Below are 24,118 nucleotides of genomic sequence, written 5' to 3'. Positions count from 1 at the left end.
AACGTAGGTTACATTCGTAATTCCTGTAGTTTCTGGACTTAACGTACAACCGTATATAACATCCTGCAGCAAACGTATAGCTGAAAAAGTATGTATTATACGTACTGTCTGCACAAGTGCAATGACGTCATTCGTGTGACGTTATCTGCAGTAACAAGTATATACGGAGGTAATATCTAGCTTTGTGACGTCAGGGTCGTATGTAGCATGTGGGTTAATAATGACGACATACACTGACTATCAGGACGGAGCATGATTTCAAGAAGTATGCAATATACGTTCTGTACGTATGTTTCTTGCGTTCAACCCCGAGACAGCATCTATATTGTACTTGTGCCCCATACGTACGACTAGATACAGTATACGTATTGTACGTATGTATTATACAGATTTTCCTTATGTCGCACACAGCTTGTCCAGATACAGCATACAGAATATCCGTATGCACCATACAGAGTGCATATATGTAGCTTACAGACTGTCTGCATGCAGCATATAGATTATACGTATGTCGCGTACAGGTTGGCCATATGTAATGTATAGATTGGATGTATATAGCTAATAGGTTGTCCATATGAAATATACAGATTTTACCTGTATCGAATACGTATTGCCTTCTTGTAATGTATGGATCGGACATATGCAGGATCTAGAGTGTACGTATAGTGCACCATTATTAAAGTGCTGCAACATACTGCAAAGTGCATGATACATTCTTACTGTAATGTTGTCAAATATTGTTTTACTCTGTATGAAAACAAAAATAGCTTAAAATATGGTTGATCTCCTTTGTGCCAATAATAATAAAATTAACAATACTACACTTTTCAAATCTTAGTTTGGAGCAGTGAAACTGTCCAAAGAAATGTATTTACCTGCAGGGTGTCCTATAAGTTTGGGCTTCCTGCTAATTCGTTGGAAAGCTACTGCAAAGTCAAGTGTTGAAAAGTGACACAAGCGTTAATTTTAAAATTATGGGCACAAAGCAGGGGCGGATCCAGGACGGACTTCTGGGGGGGGGCGGTCGGCGGTAATACTGCTACTTTTAAGAGCTCCAAACTTGTTATGGATGGGTTTATTTATATATAAAATAAGAAAGTTTCCTCTTGTGGGGGGGGGCGATCGCCCCGATCGCCCCCCTCTGGATCCGCCCCTGGCACAAAGGAGGTTAACCATATATTAAACTATTTTCGTTTCCATACAGAGTAAATCAATATGTGATATATTACTGTAAGAATTTATCATATGGTTTGCAGTTAGTTAGTTGCAGCACCTCAATAATAATGCAAAATGCACAGCCTTATACAATCCTATATTCAAACTCAAACAAGATTTACGTACAATCATTTATTAAGCTGTTATCATCCATTGCTTGTACGATATAAAGATTATTTTACCTCATTCTTTTCCTTAATAGTATCTTCTACTAAAGTGCAGTTGTTACCACAAGAGGCCTGAATAGAATTTTCCAGAAATAACTTCTCTGTACATTTTAATTAACAGTTTTTTTTTTTTTAAATGTCGCAATAATTAAAAGTGTGGTGTCAGCCGGAAACGCATTCGCTTACAATATTATTCCTACTCAGTACTCGCCATTAAAAATGAAACACCAAGAAGGAGACTGGGTAGATGCGCCAAAGTTCCCAGGCCGATACCTAATAGTAAGTGCAGAATACTCTTAAACGTTCGCTGTATTCGCTGTGTGACAACGTGGTGACAGCGGAGGCGTTGTGCAGCCATCGACTAAACATATTTATTCTTCCCTGCTATAGACATTCTGCAAATTTGGACTTTCCTGGATGCATCCTTCTTAGTGCAACATTTTAAGGAAAGAGCAATTTAACAGTCTCATACATTGCTTAAAGAAAGAGCAATGATTCTCAGAATTACTCGGAAGATATATATACACAATAATTTAAAACGGTTATTTCAAACTTTGCAATTCAAAGCACGAAAAGAACTATAGATAAAGGAACACTGATTTTAGCCAAATAGTAATTAGTAAACTCAATCACACTCAGTACCATTAGTTGCTTGGTGTTATCCGTAAGTCAGAGATCACGGTATCTCATTTCGTGTAGATTTTTGCATTTGTTTAACGCTAAAAATGTATTTTATCGCTAATTGAACCCAGTACCATATATATACCGACAGGACGTACCTTAGTCACAAGGTGACATGAGTGAAACACTAAACTATTCGATTGACACCTGCGGCCTTGTCAACACTAGAGAAAGTTACAAAGTGATTAAGTAAATACGGAACATAGTTCATACAAAGTATAGCGATGTATGAAGTCTCCGTTTCATACGACTTGGATAAAGGATACATCTGAAATAGCAACAAAGAAATATATAATGATTTCTCTGGATAATTTGGATTAGTCCAGAATTCGAACACACACACGCTGGTAAGTCCAACATTTTTTTTTTTTTTTTTTTTTTTTAACTTCTTTCTTCGGATTCCCAATAAAGTTGACTACTGAAAAGCTGAGTTATAGATTCTGTATTAAAACAACACCTTCGCTAGACATGTTCAGTATACACATTGTCTTACATACAGAACAATACATTAGTTATTAATGCATGTCTGAAATAATAGTGCTTCGTATAGAATTTTACTTCATCCAATCGCAATAGCACAAAGATAAAAAATATTGCTAGGGATAATGTTCTTATTACAGAGAAAAAGAATTAAAATGACTTAACATTAACAATCATTTTCTTTAAACAGAGATAATATTTTATTATAATTTATGGAAGAAAGAAATAATTTGTAGTACAGTATCTTTATTAGGGTTATATATTCGTACAAAATAATGTAAGTACAACTGAGTCTGTCTTCAGAAAGGGCGTACTTTTAGCCACAACCTACACTGCTTCTTTTGACTGTCTTTCAAGCAGAATCCTGGTTTGATGCACGAAATACCTGCAACAAAAATCAGAAAATATTTAAAATGTTATATTCAGTGTGCTTAATTTGGTTGTACTTAACAATACAAAGTATCTTAACATTTTTGAGATTAAATGGACAAAATCTGTTCGGTCAGGTATGGACTTTTGGGTTGCACGTAGAAAAACTATGAAGTGTTTATTGATGCTGAACAACAACTCAAAATGTATTACCATTCAAAAGTAAGTGGGTACCTCAATGGTGTTCGGGCTACCATGGGGTACCTAATGTCTGTATTTTTTAGATATATGAAAATATATGTCTCTAAAATGTAAGGAACTGACATCTGTTTACCGAAAACCTCAACTCGGTAAGCCTTATGGATATCGAGATATGGGAAAATAAAGAGCGACACTACAGAACTGTGGAGTTTGCGTACTAGATGGTGCAGTTTCGGAAACGTAATTACGAGGGCTTACAACAACCTCAAAAGTAGTTTCAATTAAATACACTACACACACGCCCTGATGGGGGTTTTCGGGTACCATGATATTCCCAGAACTCTCATTTCTAAATATTCTAAAATATGTCTTAATAACGTTTTAAAGAACGTTAGAGGTGTGTGTTTACCGAAACCGCAAGTCGGTACGCCTAACAGTTACCGAAATATGGTGAAATAAAAAGCGACACCATAGGTACGTGGAGCTTGCATATTAGACAGTACAATTTAGAAAATTAATTAAAATATGACTATCAAGATATTGTCAAATAAAGGGAGGATCCATATAGTTATGGGGTTTTCGTGTTAGGTGGTAAAATTTCCGAAACCGGTCATGTAAAGTTAATAAGCATCAGTAGCAATTTCATCTTAAAATAATTAGGTATTTCCATGGAGTTTAAGAACATCATGGGGTCTACCAAGATTAAATTTTAAAAGTTTTGTAAAATATATTTTGACATTTGTAAAGAGTATTAGAAATATGTATTTACCTAAAAGTTCCAGCTAGTACATCTAGCAGCTAGAGAGACACCATACAATAAAAGCGTATTAGATCTTGAAATTTCAGAAAACAATTATTGATCCTAACAAAAGTTAAATAAGATGGTACTTATATGGGTTAAGTGAGAACCTCAGACTCGTCAGTACAATTTCGATCGAAAGATTAATTCAGCTCTAAATTTTCTTTGGACAATTCCAAGCGTTCATCGGGCTCTGAAATAAAGTGAACATTTTTTGTCAATATCTAATATAGCAAGCGAGATATAAGGAATTATGTATTTTATGACGTCGTAAAAATAGAGACCCACATGGATTTGTACTTTTGAGTATTTGCTGTAAGAAGAAGAAATTTCAGAAAACAACCGTATATACCTTAATAGACAATTAAATGGGCGGGGGCACAGTGGCTTAGTGGTAGAGTGCTTACCTCTGGTGTATTGGGTTCTTGGTTCGATCCACGGCCAAGTCAGTTTGTAGTGGACATCGTATTCGTGGGTTTTCTCGGGGTACTCTCCTCCCACCTTTGCATTCCATCAATTCTGTCAACAACATTCACTTGCTTTAATCATAATCTCCCTGAGACTAAAATGCATAATCGTGGGTCGCTACACTGAAATATTTCCTTTTATTTAATTTTAAAATTAAATAGGGAGTTAAGTATGATCGTATTTCTATGGGTTAAGTGAATACTCCAATAGTTTCTGCAAAAAAAAAAAAAAAAAAGATTAGTTAAATACCCTACCACTAAGCTACTGTGTCCCCGCCCACTGAATTGTCTATTAAGGTATATACAGTAGTTTTCTGAATTTTTTTCTTTTAGGAAAGACCCAAAAGTACAAATCCATAAAGATCTCTATTTTCACGTCATAAAATATATAATTCCTTATATCTTATTTACTATCTTAGATATTGACAGCGAATTTTCATTCTTTTGCACAGCTCGATGAACCCTTGGAATTGCCTGAAGAAAACCTAGGACTGAACTAATCTTTCGATCGAAATTGTACTGAGGTACTGATTTAACCCATAGAAGTACCATCTTATTTAATTTTGTTGCGACCAATAATTGTTTCCGAAATTTCAAGCTTTTATTTCACAGTGTTTCTCCAGATGTTAGATGTACTAGCTGGAAGTTTTGGGTAAATACATATTTCAAATACTGTTTACAAATGTCAGATTATATTTTCAAAAGCTTTTAAAATTTAATTTTGGTAGACTCCATGATGTTCTAACACCCCATGAAGATATCTAATTACTTTAAGATGAAATTGCTACTGGTGTTTATTAACTTTCCATGACCGATTTCGGAAATTTTAGCATCTAACACGAAAACCCCTTAACTGTGTTGGTCCTCCCTTTATTTGACAACATCTTGATAGCCGTTAGTCATATTTTAATTCAATTTCCGAATTGTAGCGTCAAGTATGCAAGCCCCACATACCTATAGTTTATTCCCCCCCCTAAAAAAATCAGTTCTTTACATTTTAGAGACATGTATTTCCATATATCTAAAATGCAGAAATTAGGTACCGCATTGGAACCCCATTGGAGTACTCACTTACTTTTGCATAGCAAGGTAAAAACGCCAGTGGTTCTCACTTTAAGTTTGAAAACATACTATTTTGTCTCTTCTCTGAGCATCGTGAATCTGTCGGAGCTGTACCATAGTTGGAAAGACTCACTGATCCTTCCTATAGTGACCATGTAGTCAGAATTCAAAAAGGAGTAGCCCTTGAAGGAAAAACAATATTTTAAAATCCTTGCACCAGTAGTCGTCACCTTAAAATCAAAATGTTCCAGTAGTAGTCAGGATTTTCTAGCAGTGTTCATCACTCAAATAACTTGACAATTTATTCAAAAACGCACTGTGTATCAGTTTAGGGTTGAGAATACAATATAAAGTAGTAAGCTTAATAACTTTGCATCACTTTTAGCACTCAAGAAAGAAAATAAAAACGTTTTTACATACTTTTTAAAGCAATTTCAGAAAGAAAAATGTTAACTGAATACAAAAGTTAACTGTATATCACTTCCACGTTAAGAGTACAATATTAAATACTATGTTTAATAACTATACGTCACTTTAAACTCTCGAGAATGAACATAAACAATTGTACATACATTTTAAAAACAATCTGAGAAACAAAATAAGTTAACTGAATTCAAAATTTAATTATACATCACCTTAAGCTTAAGAATACACTATAAAATGCTGAGATTAATAAAAAATGAAATCTTTAAGTTTAACGTCCCACGGTTATGCCGGTTAGGATAAGGAGACGGTGATAATGAGAAAAGAGTGAAATGGTGGAATGAACGAAGTGGGAGGAAACGGGAGAACCCCGAGAAAACCCACGAGCAAGGTGTTTGTCCACCACAAAGTCCACACGGCGCGAGTTGGGATCGAACCAGGGACCCCAAGCACCGGAGGTGAACGCTCTACCACTGAGCCACCGCCCCCCCCCCTGAGATTAATAACAATGCATTACTGAAGAATGAAAACAAAAATGTTTTAGCTACCTATATTGTATTTACATGTTATTTCTCATTAACATTTTTTTTTTTTTTTTTGATAACTCATGATCAAGTCTAGGGATGCGCAAGAGAAAAGATTTGAGGTTGTCTCCTCTCGAAAAGGTGCCGCGAAAGTTGTCTCGTCTCGAAAACTGGATCCGTTTCTATTGGAAAAGCTCTATCTTGTCTCGAATTTCGTAACAAAAATTGTCTCGTCTTGTCTCGTGCGCATCCCTAATCAGGTCCATAGCCAAAAACTTCATTTCGGAGGGTGCTCGATAGGGCTTTGGGATATCCGAATTTAGATATAGATAATCGATGTCGACAAACTATCGAAACTTGTTCGAAATATCGAAAAATACAGCAATATCGAAATATAAACAATATCAAAAATCGAAAATATAGAAATATGAAAGAGATCAAAAATATGGGTATATCGAACAAAAATGGATATATGATCTTGGAATACGATTTGGTGGAATAATGAGGGAGAAAAATAATCATTGATTAAATATTAAATTGAAAAGAAATAAGAGCCTGACGCTCAAATACTTATCTATCCGGCACCCATCTTGATCCCCATAAAATATCATGAAGTGCTTCATTGATTCTAAACCCAATAATAGTAATTTAACAATAAACACAATATATAATTTACTACGCACCTTGAAATGTAGAAATTAATGATTGTAATCCCCAGATTTCCAATAGACCTTTGATTTCTCCAAATGAAGATTCGGATATCTTGTTTCTTCTCAAGCAATAATGGGTTACAATAATCAGTTGCAGTCCAAAGCCAAGTCAGTAAGTTAAGCTTAAAAATAAAAGAATTCATTAGTTAGATGCATACAAAATCCTACGCATGTAAATCCGAATCTACTTGTATTAAATTGTAAATTTAAACAAACTAAATTATACTACAGTTATAGTGACATCAAACATACATTAGATAAGGTATACAGGGTGTCTCAAAAGTCCCCTGACATAGGGTAACTCTGTTATTATCAGAGTTACAACAGAATGTAGGAGGGAAAAGCATATCCAATTATGATGTTTTCAATCTAAAGTGAAGGAATTTTTAAAATCGGATGACCCGTTTGCGCTGTACACTCTCTATGCGCCCAATGTGAAATGAAAATGCAACGTTGCCATTTACCTGGACCCACAACAGAAGTGAGTGAAGTTACTGTCTTTTACGCTAACATGTCGATGGCCAGCCCCCGTTTCAAACAGTAACTTCATTCACTTATGTCGTGGGTCCAGGTAAATGACAACGTTGCATTTTCATTTAAAATTGGGTGCATAAAGAGTATACAGCACATTCATCTTGTCCGATTTTTTAAAAAAGTGTTCACTTTAGATTGAAAACGTCATATTTCGAGATGTTTTTCCTCTTACATTTTGTCGTAACTCTGATAATAACAGAGTTACCCTATGTCAGGGAACGTTTGAGACATCCTGTATACATCATAAGAGGTTCCTTTCTTAATTCTACACGGATGTGGTTTCATTGAATGTGAGGTGGGTGATACACATTAGGCCTTTTGGGAGTACGTCACACGGACGACCGTAATTTTGTGTTCAAAATTTTTATGAACTGGTGGGATATGTGATACATATGGCCACGGGCTAGAATTTTCTCAGTATGTCAAATATGCAATCAGATTTCATGCAGCTTAATTTGGTGAAAAGCTATTGCCAATTGAACGTTACATTTACCTCTTTCTTGCAGATGTTGAACCATGCCGTTAGCACGTGAGGAATGGATCGAAATAATCAAACTGTGGGGCGGGAGGAGTATATGTGCAGTGGTTGCCGATTGCAGAGTCATCCACAATGTGACTCTGTGTCACATGTTTCAGTGTCACAGTAATTAACTAAATTTGAGAAGACGGGCACATTCGTGAACATACATCGTAGCGGTTCAAACTCGCGGGACCTTGTTCCTTCCCCATTTTGAACCGGTACATGAAAATGCCATTTACTCCATGTTTGCCTGCGCCGATTTTGAAAATTCCTTCACTAATCGATTTCTCCCGTTGAGTACTACAAGAACCAGTTAAAATCTCGCGGGCCCTTTATTCTTCCCCATTTCGAACCGGTACATGAAAGTGCGATTTTTTTTCATGCTTGCCTGGCCGATTTTGAAAATTCCTTCACTAGTCGATTTCTCTCGACGAGTACTACAAGAATCAGTTAAAATCTCGCGGTCCTTTTTTCTTCCCATTTTGAACCGGTACATGAAAATGCGATTTTCTTCATGTTTGCCTGTGCCGATTTTGAAAATTCTTTCAGTAATCTATTTCTGTCGTCGAGTACTACAAGAATCAGTTAAAATCTCGCGGGCCCTTTTTTCTTCCCCATTTTGAACCGGTACATGAAAGTGGGATTTTTTTTTCATGCTTGCCTGCGCCGATTTTGAACATTCCTTCACTAATCGATTTCTCTCGTCGAGTACTACAAGAATCAGTTAAAATCTCGCGGTCCTTTTTTCTTCTCATTTTGAACCGGTACCTGAAAATGCGATTTTCTTCATGTTTGCCTGTGCCGATTTTGAAAATTCTTTCAGTAATCTATTTCTGTCGTCGAGTACTACAAGAATCAGTTAAAATCTCGCGGGCCCTTTTTTCTTCCCCAAGCCAATATTTTTTTGTATATTTTGAATGTATTCAAGTATGGAACAAAAGTATTATATAATTCCCTTAGTAGGCTTCTCAACTTAATATTTTTCAACTTAAATTTTATTTATTTTAATTATTTATTTTCTTGTGACTCAATATTTAATTGCAATCGTTCATTGGGGAGAAGGGTGGCCATTCTCAAATATATAAATATAGTATTCTTAAAATTTATGTGTTCTCGTACTATTAGTTTCTTCCACTAGACCTGGAAATTGCAAAATTAATACCTGGAAAACCTGCAAAATTCAGGGAAATTGAGTTCCATATTTATGTATGAACACTGCTATTTACATTTTTTTTTTTTTTCGAATAGGGAGAACTGTACGAAAGGGTGGTTTGAGAATAGTATAACAGTAGGTTTCTGGGAGTGTTGTTCGAAATGAAATCTTTAAGTTTTACGTCCCACTATTATGCTGGCTAGGCTCAAGATGACGGGGTGTTGTTCGGTGGGGGTCAATGTTGCCAATTTTGGGTAAAGTCGCTAAATAAGGGGAATTCGACCTCAACGATAGCGCAGGGTGACCATAAAATTTTCAGTTAAAAACGGGACAGGTTCTTGCAACACTAGACTTTTAGATCTACCTTTGTTCTTATCAGTGCCTTGATATCAGAGTTCCCCCTCTCTCTCTTCGTTACAGAGCGGGTACTTATGAAAAAGGAAAGACACGTTGAAGTTTGTTTAACACACAACCAACTGCTAAAACCTCTGCTGCCTTTCGAGCAGTACTGCGAACTATAGAGTATGTTTAATATAGGGATTTTCAGTTCAATTTTTGCCGCTTTGTTATTATTAATACTTTTAAAAGGAGTAAAGGTACTGGGTTTGTTATTTACTTCTTTCATTTACATAAAACGGGACGAATACTACTTTTTTCCATCTACTGACGGGACGGCCCTGACACGCCCCTAAAACGGGACTGTCCCGGTCAAAACGGGACGTATGGTCGCCCTACGATAACGACAAAAAAAAAATTCCGATTGGAGACTTTTTTGGGTGATTTTTAAATAACGATTTACCTACTTACACATTTAGCGACTTTTTGCTGCAAACAAAATGTTCATCTGTAGAGAAGCATTATTAGTTCAAAACAGTTTTTACGTTCTTTTTTTCTGTTTGTTTGTTTTAATCAGCGCAAGTGATGAAGAGTTTGGAAATACAGCGTACTCACTACTCCACAATCCTGCATTGTTATGTTACCCTTGCCCTCTAACGAAGAATAACTACAAACTTGATGTCCTTTAGTTCGCAGAGTTTCCGTTGAGAGACACACGTAATACATCATTACCGATAGCAACAAGATTAGCTATAGATGCGTGAAAAAAGGCGAAGAAGGTGTTTGTTATATTTGTCCTCTGGGGTCTTTTAATTATTCTGCACTTTTTCTTTTACAAAAAATTGCTTAACGTAAGTACTGTAGTGTTAATTATTTCGGAACTATTATGACCACAACATGAACAAAAGTACCCGAAACAACCTGAAATGATCCCTGAATTAAAGGATTGGTTGCGCCCTGTTTACAAAGATGTGAATAGAACCAGCGGCGCAAATCTGTCTTCAACATTGGGGGGAGGGGGGTAAGACCGTTACCATACTTTTTTTGGCGATGTCCAAAATACTTATGAAGTTGAAAAACAATGTTGTGGAGGATCAGAGTTGTCTTTAGCGTTAGGAGGCTGCAGATTTGAGGCTTATTCTGGGGGACATCTCACGTTCCTTTGTAGCAATCGGACAAAAATCATCAAATTTCTCCCAAAAAACACATTTCAAATCGGATTATTTGGGAGAAGTCCCCCTCAGTTCCAAGATTGGAGGGGACATGTATCCGTCATCCCCCCCCTGGATTTGCGCCAGTGAGTAGAACATATTGTTTAGTTTACATCTACAACTTTTACAATGCTTATAGACAATGAATTTCTCGATTATTTCTTATAGCGACTTTTCACCCAAAATTGGAGTCGTCACCTCTCGTTTCGCAAACTTATTGCCAACATTTTAGAAACTGGTTGCGGGGAGAGCTACAATGGATGATTCAAGTTATTTCGTCGCTTCCGCTGTGAACCTAAGTACAAGATTCCAAAAGTCACATTTTTTTGGTTCCAAACAATATGTCTGCTGGGTGAAAGCATAGACTGGAATGTGTTGCCTTTCCCACCTTATCTTTAATCCCATAGTAGCTCCTTTCCCAAAGTTAAAAAAATGCAATTCTTCCTTTCTTAATAGTACTTATGACCCAACGTATTACGTAAGCATTGTATGTTACTTATGTAGCTCACAGAGCCGCAGCTATGGGCGAGCAAGCAAAGCACGTGTCCCGGGCGCGTGGTTGGAGGGGCGCCTAAAAGAGAGGTTATATATTAGTACTTTTCCTGGCGGTATTTAATACTTTTCATCAGAGTGCGAAATCATGAAATCAAAGTGAGAGGAAAAAATGAAATGAAATCTTTGAGTTTTACGTCCCACGGTTATGCCGGTTAGGCTAAAGGAGACGGTGATTATGAGAAATGAATGAAATGGTGGAATGAAGTAAGTGGGAGGAAATGGGAGAACCCCGAGAAAATCCACGCACACGGTGTTTGTCCACCACAAGGTTCACTTGGCGGGGCTAGGATCGAATCCGTGATCCCAAGCACCAGAGGTGAACGCTCTACCACTGAGCCACCGCGGCCCTAAAAGTGAGAGGAGACTGGAGGAGTGAAGAGAGAGAGAGAGAGACAGAGAGAGAGAGAGAGAGAGAAGAAAACGCTCGCACTTTTACACTTCAAAGTAAATTAAGTCATTTATTTTTTGTGTCCCCCTCCTCCCCCTCCCCTAAGTTCTGTCAAAGTAAATAGCTAAAAACACTCCCAGGCCAGAACCGCATCTACGTTGGAAATTTGATCGAGATCGGTCGGTCGGTGCAAGAGATTAAGAAAAAATGAAATGAAACCTTTGAGTTTTACGTCCCACAGTTATGCCGGTTAGGCTAAGGGAGACGCTGATGATGAGCAATGAATTAAATGGTGGAATGAAGTAAGTGGGAGGAAATGGGAGAACCCCGAGAAAACCCATGCACACGGTGTTTGTCCACCACAAGGTTCACTTGGCGGGGCTAGGATCGAATCCGGGACCCCAAGCACCAGAGGTGAACGCTGTACCACTGAGCCACCGCGACCCCCGGCCGGGAATCGAACCCGGGTGTCCCACGCCAAAGGCGTGTTCATTAACCACTTAGCCACGAGGGAGCTCATCTGTGAGACAGTGTAAACCCCCCAAAAAAGAAAGAAAATAAACGCACACTGGATGTTTGCGCAATTGAGGATCAAAACATTCTCAATGGAGTATGAGAAATAGTAAACGTCAATCAATGTGTGCTTTTGCTTATTCATTACTTCGTTAATACTTAATTCCTTCTAGAAATAGTGAAACAATACTATGAAGAAACACTAATTAAACTAATAACAATTACGTTGTATTTCTTACCATACCGTTTTTACCACCCATAGAATTTCAATCTAGCACTATACTGCATTAGTCACGCCGTAACGAAAGCTGAAATTCAAAGACCTGGCACTCGTTAACTGTTGAAGCTGTGTTGTACCTACCTGTATATCACGCGGCCTGCGTTGGTACTCCTCAACATAAATACGTCACAGCCCAAAGCCAGGAAACATCACAAACAGAAGACAGGGGCACAAGCAGTGCCTGACACTTCACGAACTCAAACCCACCAAGACTCAACTCAACATGACCTTCAATTACGTTCTAGAAACCAAACCAGTGCTAAGGCACAAACTCACCAACTTCCTATATGAAAACACAAGAAAAAAATCTAACGTTTTGGTTCCAAAGTGATGACATAACAATAATACTAAAAAGGTTTTAATTTTCAGTAACCCAAACATTAATTAACTAGGGAACATAACAAAGCAAAAATAAATAAATAAAAATAAATTAAATTAAAAAATAAAAACCTGACAAGTAAGCTCTCCCTGACTACTTTTTTTTTTAAATTTCAGTGAGGCTGTAAAATATGTCAATATCTTCGTTATATATATATATATATATATATATATATATATATATATATATATATATATATATATATATATATTTCATTGTAAACAAGTTCTTTAAACAAAAGAAAGCTCTGAGAGCGTTTACCTCTGACGCGGTAGGTCCCTGGTTCGATTCCTGCTCCCGACAAATAGGCTTTTGGTGAACACTGTAGTTGTGGTTATTCTTAAGAGGGAGAAGGAGTGCGCCACAGCGGCCGGAATATTGGTGTTCAATTTAACATGGGATCTCAACCATTTTTTAGGCAAATCACGGTTTCATTTCGTTCTTTCGCAAAAATGTCTCAGTAGCGCACTAAATATGATGCATCTCATTTTAAAGGTGCAATTTGAACGCTGTGCGTGATATTTTCTTCTTATAAATACAGATAATTATAATCCAAATTCCCATAAGAAAATGATCAAAATCAGACGGAAAAGTCTTCTGTTTTCTTACAGTAAGGAAAAGAGCTAAAAACTCCGGACTTTTTTGAGAATGGAGTACAATCTTTGTATTTGTGCGCTACTGTACTATTTTTTCGCTGTTTCCAAAGACATCCATTTCACAATCGATGAGAAATTATATCCTTCATAATTGAATCTACAGAAATCAGAAATCAGATTTTTTCGTGTTCACGTACTTGGCCGTATAACTGCTAGATGGCACTATAGTCATTCCTCATCCCCCTTTCCTTCTCAGCGGGAGCCAGTCCTTTTGAAAATCTACTTTGAACATCTTAACAGGGGCGGGAGGAAGGAAATCATTGTGAAGAACAGGAACTTCAAACACGAGGAATGGCAAAATTTATGACCTCTTTGGTTGATGGTTTCTGTTTCAGCAGTACAGTGTGTTTGTAGATGGATTCTGTGAGAAGAAGTAATTTGTGTTTGTAGCGATAAAGTCAACCTTTCGACAAAAATTTGTGAAGGAGAAGCCGAACCAAGTCTTCGTTTATCTATTCCAAGAAAGAAATGAAAACTTCCTGCAGGCTAAGAATATACATGCAAGAGAAAAAATAAGATACATTATTATAATCTTTAGGATAGATTAATTCCCAAAATATTCTTTGTTTACCTGTCAAAAAATCAAGAATAATATGGTATAAAGCTCTTTCATCAGCTTCCATCGTACAACATACTAGACACACACATTTATATACATACATACATGTACATACATATATATATATATATATATATATATATATATATATATATATATAGTGGCGGATCCAGGATATGATCAAGGGAGGAGGTAAACCATAGTTTGCCTCTTTATCCAGAGTAAATAGGATTGAAGCCCATTTTATCCAGTGTATACCTGATCGTCAAGGGGGGGGGCTATAGCCTCTATAGCCACCCTTGGATCCGCGCCTGTATATGTATACTATTTACAGTGCCGGAGTTACGTGTAAGCGAAACGAGCTATAGCTTAGGGCCCCGCTCTCTTGGGGGCCCCAAAATCTAAAGAAAAATTGGATTTCTAAAATATAAGAAAATTTTAAAAAATAAAGTAAAATTTATATATATACGTAGCAACAGTGCTTCCTGCTGTGTAGCCTACGTTCGTGTAATTAATAGGGCTCCTTCTACCAGTCTGCTTCCTAAATTATCTCTAGTTTCTTCATTGCTGTATGTAGGGTGCGTATGTTCATCTGGACACATAAAGGACCCCATTACCTTCAACAGCTTGGGGCCCCACTAAACCTAAATCCGACTCTGACTATTTATGCATGTTTGCTCCCTCTTTTTTCGAAGCAGTGCTTCTTTGATATTGCTTCCAATTTCGGCAGGTTTTACCAAGGGGGGAAGAGTCCTTACTCATTCCAGGCATTCAAACTAGGGACTGGATTACTTCCAACATTCTGTCCCCCATGTTTCCCGGTCTGAATCAATTGTTTAAAGCCCATAAAACATTCAAATTCATATGTAGATGTTGCTCATCAGTGTCGACATCTAAATATTTCTCAATCAACGGTAGGGGTGTTTGGTATCCTCAATCTGTCTCCCTTTTATTAGCGGAGCGGTAGTAATTCTTTTAAAAAAATGTTTTTTAATGTATGTAGTAACGCATAGGAAACTAAATTTTTATATACCCTAGTAGTATAGAAACGTACCATACGGTACCTTACCAAAATAAACACCCTATGCCAAGGACGCAAACATTAACAATAATAAAAAAAGATAATAATAAACATTTTAAAGATATTCTTTCATTAATCAAGTCGCACTTAAAAGTTTAAAAAAAAATGTTTATGCGTGACTAAAAAAAAAAAGGGATGCGCTCTCATATAGACTTACAGTTACTTTATAAATTCTTAAAATGACGCACTCCATTCTTTTTATTTAGTCTTGCATAAACAAAATTATTTTTAACTTTTTAGTGGGAATTTATTAACAAAAGAATGTCTTTAAAAGGTGTCTTATCATTTTTTTTTAATTCGTTGGACACCTTTTCCAAATCCTAAAGTGATATGCAACCAGGGATACCAGGGCTGGTTAAAGGCTAGTATTTATTTTAGGATAAGGAAGTTGAAAATAAAAACATATTAAAATTTGCTTTTAAAATAAATAGATATATTGCAAAGTATGAAAGTAAGAATGGAATATTGTATTGTCACCGGACTTACATCGCTCTGCAACAGTTCTTAGTTCTATGACGTCAGGAAATAAGTTCAATTTATACGAACACTTATTTAATGTTTGAAACAAACACCTGTTACATCCTTGTACACTTATGTCTAAAATGATTGTCGCATTTCTATAACTGTCTTCTTGTAAAAATATCATGTAATAATGATTTTGCAGGAGACTTTTAATACTGATACTATGTGTACAATCGGGAAATATATGTGGTAAATTTCATAGGAAAATACAGTAATTAAAAATACGAAGATTAGAATGAGTAAAATAAAATGTTGCTAAATGGACACGAAAGTTTTGTTTTCGTTTTATTGTTCTTATTTACTGCTCTTTTGACATGAAATTTGCCACATACATGTCTTTGCCGATTGTACGCATACTAACATTATAAGAAATACCGGGTGAATTCGTTATCAAATTATATTCCTACAATAACATATTTATAGACATGCGACAATAATTTTGGATATGAGTGACACATCTTTTAATTCTATTGTTAATGAAGTGGTCTATTTCTCCCAATAAAAACCAACATCAAGCAGGGCATGTGCTCCCTCCTGTCCTTCTACGCCGGCCCCCAAGGCTGAATGTAACATTGCGGCTTTTTCCTGTTATAATAGGAAAAACTCAGGATGGTCAGCAACTGGTATCGAACCCAGGACCATTCGAATGTGAAGGCGAGAGAGAGGGTAAATCTGGTGGTCATATTTTGAAAAGAAAATAAGGAAATGGACTCCACTAAAAAAATGATTCACATTGTCAATACATTTCAAATCTTTGTCTGGGTCTTCTGCCTTTCAATTCCAAGTTTTTTTTTTTTTAAACCACGAAGGCTCTAAATACATTAGAATATCGACTCTCCCGTGTGTGTGTGTTTTTTTTTTTTTTTTTAATATTGGCATGGTTCTTCATTTTATATCAGATTCTTCCCGCACTATTCTGTTATTTACCATAGGTAGAATCCTTTGAGAAAGAGACAGGCGACAATTGCTTTAGTTCTCTATGGTATGTTTGTGACCGTTGAAGATATTTGAGTGGCTCTCTGACAGGGAGCTGACGGCTGATATCATGTTGGTCCCTCTTATTTATTTGTTTCTTCAGTTCTGTTTCTCTTTTAGCCAAAAGAAAAGAATTTCACTCTTCTGTCCCATTTACAGCCGTAACCATCCCCCTCCTACGCTGTCCAACTTTGACCACATGCAGGGGAAAACGAAGGAAAAGGACGGGTGCATTTGCTTTGACGGCATTTCAGCGACAACCCCATCTGTTGCCAAAATAAGGAAACACTTTGCACTGCCATATCTTCGATTTGTCAAGGTCACTTGACTCCCGCCGGCTCTTAAGACTTTCCAGTTTCCTTACATTTTCTTGATTCCACCATTATCATGTATCTCATCGTCACCTTCTCTCTTACATTGATGTACAATCATGGGGCGTTAAACTAAAAGAAAAAAAAATCTTGCAAATATCCTAGTAAAAATGAGTTTTCTAAACTACACTAGTGGCCCCGCGTAGCGTATTCGCTAACGCTCTCGCCTTCGGTGCGAACGGTCCCGGTGGGGGAACTCGGTCGAAAAAGTATCAAAAGATTTTAAGTCCAGCCATCCTGAATGAGGTTTCCTTGGCTTTTCCTCATTCACAGCAGGCAAATGCCGGAGTGGTACCTAACATATAGGTCCCAGGCCGTTTTCTTCCTTTAGTTATGCAATTATGTTAAGCAGCCCTGTAGTAAAACTGCTCCAAGTAATAAATCGTCACATATAAAACGGAATGAATAAACACATAACATTCATTTTGCTACCTTGAAATGTAAAATGTTTCAAAACATTAATATTCAAAGATTTCTCAAAATTCAGATTCACCCATTCCATTGTCCTCAATCATTAACGAGTTTTACAATAGTAAGAATTGTATTCATAAACTACATTACTTACTTAGTACTATATTAAAGCAAGTTACACTAAAAGAATATATAATTAATGGAATATTTAACTAAAGTAATAGTTAACTAGTGTACTTACCCAAGCACTTGTTTCCTTCCTCTCTTCTTTTCCGTTTGTAAACAACCTCGTTTCGCAAGCAAAAGACGGTAGTTCAATGACGTCAGCCATGGCGAAAGAAAGAGGTGTCTATAGGCGGCCTGGATCTCACACACAGATGGACGTATTTAACATATAGCTGAAGTATTTAACATACGTATACGTATGTAAAATACGGAAGATTGTTAGATGTCAGACATCCTCCAGCGACATGATGTAATATCTAAGCGGGTAAAAGGCAGTACCTATGTAGTATATGGATAAAGTACGCTCCGTACAGATTTCCTTAGTAAACATAACGAATCCTTGTATTTGTACAATATACCGCTGTCCGGATAATGGATTTTTCTCAGTGAAGATAAATCAATTTCATCTCACTTTCCTTTGTGGCAGTCAGACAAAATCATCATACGTATCCCCAAAAACACATTTCAAATTGGATTATTTGGGGGACACTTCCCGACGGTTCCCCCCAGTTCCAAGAGTGGGGGGACATGTCCACTCATCCCCCCCCCGGGATTTGCGCCAGTGATTATCACCCATCTCATTTTCGTTGTCTTCCTTAGTTTCAGAGTATAATCATGAGACGTTAAATTAATTAAAAAAAAAAAAGTATTGACAGTACAGAGCTTTTGTTCCCTGTTGTAGTAAGTCACTCTTCGTTAACACTTTTTACTAGTTTTAGTGAAAAAAACAGTAAACTTTTGTTAACTATGGCATCACTGTCCAGTTCATTTACCCAGAAACCAGTTAAGAATTTCGTACTTCCTTGTTTTCGTGGAGAAATGATGAATAGCACAGGAACTAGTTATAAAACTTCTTTCTCAATGTCTGCTGCAATAAGCACATTAGAATTATGAGATTGTGCGGTTTTTCTACTCTTTTTTATCATGTTGCAATGCATTTGAATTTTGAAAAGAAAAAAAAATAAGTTTTATATCTTCAATTCGTATTTCTCTTTTGGGAAGAAAGAAACTTGTCATCTCTTGCTATCTTTATGAATGTTAAGAGCTTAAAAACGTTAAATTGAAGCAATGCTGTTTCGTATGCAAAACTTCCGTTTTATCCATATTAGTTTGCCATCGTATTACGATTAGGTTGAGCTATTCATATGTAGTACATGCGACATTCGGTGTATTTCTTCTCCATTCTTCTAAATGACAGGGATAAGTAAAGGATTCAACTCGCCGCCAAATAGTGTCCGCCATAAATTATTCCCGATTCCAACAGGTTATGTTCATTTTATTTTAAATTTTTGTTACATACTTGTCTATTGTACTGCATTGTACAGTGTATTTTTGCATTCAACGAAGTAAAGTATGTGGAATAATAATATGCGCCGTAAGTAAATATAACTTCAAAACTGCCGCCTTGAACTGACTGGCAATTTGATTCATTAGTATGCAATATAATATGAAAAAAAAAATGTATATATACAAATTCGAATTTATTCATCGCAATACATTTCGTATAACTATCTTTTTTTGTCTGATATTTTTTAAGTCTTATTTGTCATTACACGCGTTATTTATTGAGTTACACTGGTTCAATTTCAAAAATTCATGTTAGTCTTTGAATTTATGTGTAATATAAATAAGTGCTAAACACTTAAATTATAGCGAATATGAGATTATACAAACTTTTCCTCAAGTTGCGTTGAATTGAGTTGATTTTGAGTTTAACGTCCCTTTCAGCAACAAGGCTATATGAGACGGGACCTACTGGTTAACGTGGAATTCGAACCACATGAACTCCCGCCGGGAATCGAACCCGGGTCTTCCACACCAAAGGTGCATACTCTAACCGCTTAGCCACGAAAGTGCTCCATTTCTCAAGTTGAGATTATACATACTTAACACACCAGTTTTGAATATTTCTTATTATTTTCCGTGCATGCACAGTGCTAGAGAAGCTCCATAATAATAATATGGGAGACCCGGGTTCAGTTCTTTACGGGAGTTTATGTGGTTCGGATCCCACGTTAAACTGTTGGTCCACGTCTCATATAGTCACGCTACCGAAAGGGACGCTAAACTGAAAAACAAGTCAATAATAATAATAATAATAATAATAATAATAATAATAATAATAATAATAATAATAATAATAATAATAATAATAATAATAATAATAAAGTTCAGTTTCAGTTACTGAATATTCTTTAGCTCTGGGCATCTGTTTGTTAGCTGTGTTAAACCTCCCTAAACCCTCGACTACAGTCCTGTCTTTAACTCTACATTTAACCTGTATATTGTTGAGTATAATTTTTAAACTTTCGCAGATTTGTTTTCTCTGTCTAATCCTATTTCTGAGTTGATATATGTGCTTCAAAAATTGAGAGATACCTCTTATAATGTTGATTTCAGGGAGTAGCTCGGAGTAATTTTCCCTCCTGGAGCAAATCTTCGATGGTGACCAAATTTCGTTCTAAGCAAAGCTAGAGAAAAAATTCGATTTAGTCGTGGGTCAGAGTAGGGAACAATTTTTGTTTTAGCATTACCAACTCTCTGATTTTCTTGAGAGAAGGTGACAGTTTACTATTACCCCTTTATCGTGGAAACTTCTGTCCTTATTGACATGATAACGACCCTGTGCATCGTTGAAGGAGGTATGGATTTAGTCATTTTTGTTTCCAAAAATTAAACTACTGTATTTTTGTATCGGAAGCAGTATTTCATGTACTGTGCTAATTTGGCAACTTCTGTATTTTCTTTTCCGTGAAGGTTCCAGATGATTGTGTCTTCTGCAGGCAGACATGCTTTATGTTCATCCGATGAAATTATATATTTATCTTTAATAAAATAATAGGCCTACACTGAAAAAATGTGTAATTAAATTGCCAAATATTAGTGTCAAATCAGTTACCTTTCATTTTGTAAGTTGATATACATTTCCTTAGATTAAAGTAAAAAAAAAATCTTTTTTTTTTTTTTTTTACAATTTTACAGTAAATTTATAAGAAAGTGTGATATTTTGTTGATAAAAATGTAATTTTACACCATTCATATTAGTAATTTTACTTTATAGGTGTAAATTGATTTACATAGAGGTTTGGCAAACATATTGCCAACGTTTTTTTTTTTTTTTTTTTGTAAATTTACCTATGATTTTTTTTACAGTATGTGTATGTCTGCTTTTGTGTCTGTCATCAAATTTTCGCATAGAAAGAAGTTGCCCAGAGTCATCAAATTTTGTATAGATAGATCTTCACCAAATCTAATGGCGTACGGGCCTTTTTTTTTAGATTTTCGGGTCGAGGGAAATTGGCGGGAGTCAAAATTTATGTACGTTTTTAGCTGTTTCTAAGAACACCTTGCATATATGCAACCAACAATACATATTTGCTATGCCTAATTAAAGATAAAGGTGTCCCTCTTCGTTATTTATCTATATCACTCATTTCATTACGTTCAGATATTTTGGTGCATGTGGCCCATGGTTCGATTCTAGCTCGCGGCAGGTGAACTTTGTGCTGGAGAAACATCGTGTGCGTTTGTTTTCTCGGGGTACTGCTGTTTCCTTCCACTTTATTCATTTCACCATTCCATTCATTCTCATGATCACCATCTCCTTTAGCCTACACGGCATAAACGTGGGACGTAAACCTGAGATATTTAATTTTTTCTATCAGATATTTTGCTTAAACCTTATCCTCTGCGTGGGAAGAACGGGCATTTAAGCTAGTTTTGTAGTAAATTTTCAGCTTTCATAAGCTGTTAAAATTACATTAAGTTGTGCCAAGTATGTCAAATGCTTTTGTTTCTATGTAGCTTATTAAGTAAATTCGTGTTTCATAAGTATAGCATTTGTTTACTAACAAACGAATGTAAGGTGAACTCAAGTTAGCTTCCCTCCCTCTTGTCTTATCGTATTATCGTACCTTGACTGGTGTTCTGACTGCATATATAGTTACAGTAAATTCTGTGATAAAAAATTCGTAACTTGTCTTTTCAGTACATGTGCTGACAAAATACGTAAATGTAATGGATACAAAATAAAGATGAAGTTCTGAGTTCCGTATTTTTCACCAAGACAAGAGTTACTACTTCGTTGCTCATTTTTTAAAAACAAGTGTTTTGTTTTTCAGATACATATTTTGTATTTCCTTCACGTCCAACGTGAATCTGCGTCTCGAGTCTGCTATTTTTCATATCCGTTAGTAAATGTAAAACTATTCCGGAAATTATGTGTTTTCTTCACTGTCAAGAAGACACAGAGGACATAATAATAATCGTAATATATATATGGAGTGCATTATGGGCTATATAGCACAAGTTTTACAATCTCTGTGGAACATAAATACGTACTTGTTGTTGTTTACTTTTTTCCCTTTTTTTAAGAGCAAGCTTGAAAATATATTCTTCTGTTTTACTGCACCTCGTTTCGTTTTGTTGATCGTATGGTTTCGTGATTTCTGGGCACATAAATAGAATAAGAAGACAGGATAGTATAGATGTCTGCGATATCCAAGCAGCTGACAGTTTAGATGTGAAGTTATTAGTAAGTTGTACCGTAAAGATAGGGAGAAAGTTTGGTAAATTGTCATTTCAGCAGAGCTGTTAGAAGCGAGGAATTTCTCCAAAAAGGAAATTTGATACTGTTTTGGAGACGTGCAAAGAAGAAATACTGCAATATATATATATATAGTTTTCAAGATATAGCATTTCATTATTAAAAAATGTTGTCTTTGTGAGTGTGTTTGGTGAAAACATTCTTTCCTTAAAATGATTCATCTAGTATGGATTAAGAGCTTCGATTTAACCAAAGGTGGATCTAGAAAGTAAAACTGGGGGGGGGGGGACAGCTAGACACCAGACTATGATAAGTATATTATAAGTTTATTATAAACTTTCAAAAATATATAAATAAGTTCATCCGAAAAGATAGGGGGCTATCCTCCCGGCCCTGGGCTAGATCCGCCACTGGATTTAACATGGCCATAAACACTTTTAATTACTCAGGATGTTCTGGGAGTAAACCGACAAACTTAGCATACGTGTTCAGGACCTCAATACGAGATAAAAGTTTATCTGCCACTATGATCGGAAACGCCTAATTACGAAGATTGGGACCAATTTAAGGTAATTAATGGAATTTGGTCGTAGGATAATTATCTTAAATTGGCTCCATCTCCGTAATTAGGCGTTTCGGAAGAAATCGTAATTTTTTTTCTTGTATTTAGGTCCTGAACACGTAAATTATCGGTTTCTTGAGTCAATCAATTTAATGTAAACGACAGATACGTAAGTGCAGCTGTATCGATAGATGATTCATGGGCACACTGAAGTTCTAGTTTATTATGTTAAACGAAAACTCCATAAGAGTATTGATAATATTCATGGATGATTTCTTTTATAGCTGTAAGTACTGTGACACAGAAAATGTTTGTTCACGGTCGTCATTTTGCCTCGCTAAGGCTTTACAGCTATCTTAGCGAAGTTCAAAAGCAACGAATAAATTTACAGTGTTGAAGAAAAGCTTTTGTCGTATACGAAAGAAAATACATTTGGAACTGCAAAAGGATAAGGGAGAATTGCACTGAGAAAAAAAAAAAAAACAATGTGGCGACTTAAAAAACGTATGTTACACGTGTAACTCCTGTAGTTTTTAGACTTAACGTATAGCAAACGTATAACTGAAAAAATTTATTTTATATGTACCTCCTGTATAGGTCTAAGTGTTCCGAATAAACGTTACTTTCCGTACGATCAAAAGAACTATATATAGATAGTCAGGATCTCACCGTTTGTAACATATAGCTGACGTATGTAACATACATATACGTATGTAATATACGGAAGACTGTTAGACGGCAGACATCCTGCAACGGCATGATGTAACATCTAAGGGCAGTGCCTTTGTAGTATATGGATAATGTATGCTCCGCACTGATTTCTGTAGTAAACATAAGGATTCCTTATATTTGTACAATATATTTTTTGTCCGGATAACGGATTGTTCTCAATGTGACATCCCTGAATTTAATATGAAATATATATTTATTTCTAATAGTCTTTTCCCGTCTCCCAAAGCATCAACTGAAATGACTCTATTGTGTAAGGAAAAAAGATGTAAACTAATGCCTTAATTTACTTATCTGATTCATATGATTTGAAGAAAATGATTTCTCAAAGAAGAAAATATCTTAAAATTTATTTGCAAGAAAATCATTAATGTAACCTTTTAACTGGCTAATTTAAAGCTCAAGGTACCTCCTTTATAGATGAGAGAGACTATAGAATTAAGTTGCCCCTGCATTCAGTTGTTTGATTTTTTTTTTTTTAATCCTTATCCAGCTTTTTGTTTCACTAACCTAG

The 24,118-nt window shown here is 36.0% G+C and overlaps 1 protein-coding gene across 8 annotated transcripts in view; it reads left to right on the top strand.

Annotated features, from left to right (window-relative positions):
* Nucleotides 1–24,118, top strand: part of rg (A kinase anchor protein rugose) — a 1,617,632-nt gene that overhangs the window by 1,462,227 nt on the left and 131,287 nt on the right. The gene's annotated exons all lie outside the window — the stretch shown is intronic.

This window comes from Thermobia domestica, chromosome 14 (genome assembly GCF_964235325.1).
Source record: "Thermobia domestica chromosome 14, izTheDome1.hap1.1, whole genome shotgun sequence".
Taxonomy (NCBI): Eukaryota; Metazoa; Arthropoda; class Insecta; order Zygentoma; family Lepismatidae; genus Thermobia; species Thermobia domestica.
Note: the sequence above shows the minus strand (reverse complement) of the source record. Positions and strands in the feature narration are given on the sequence as shown.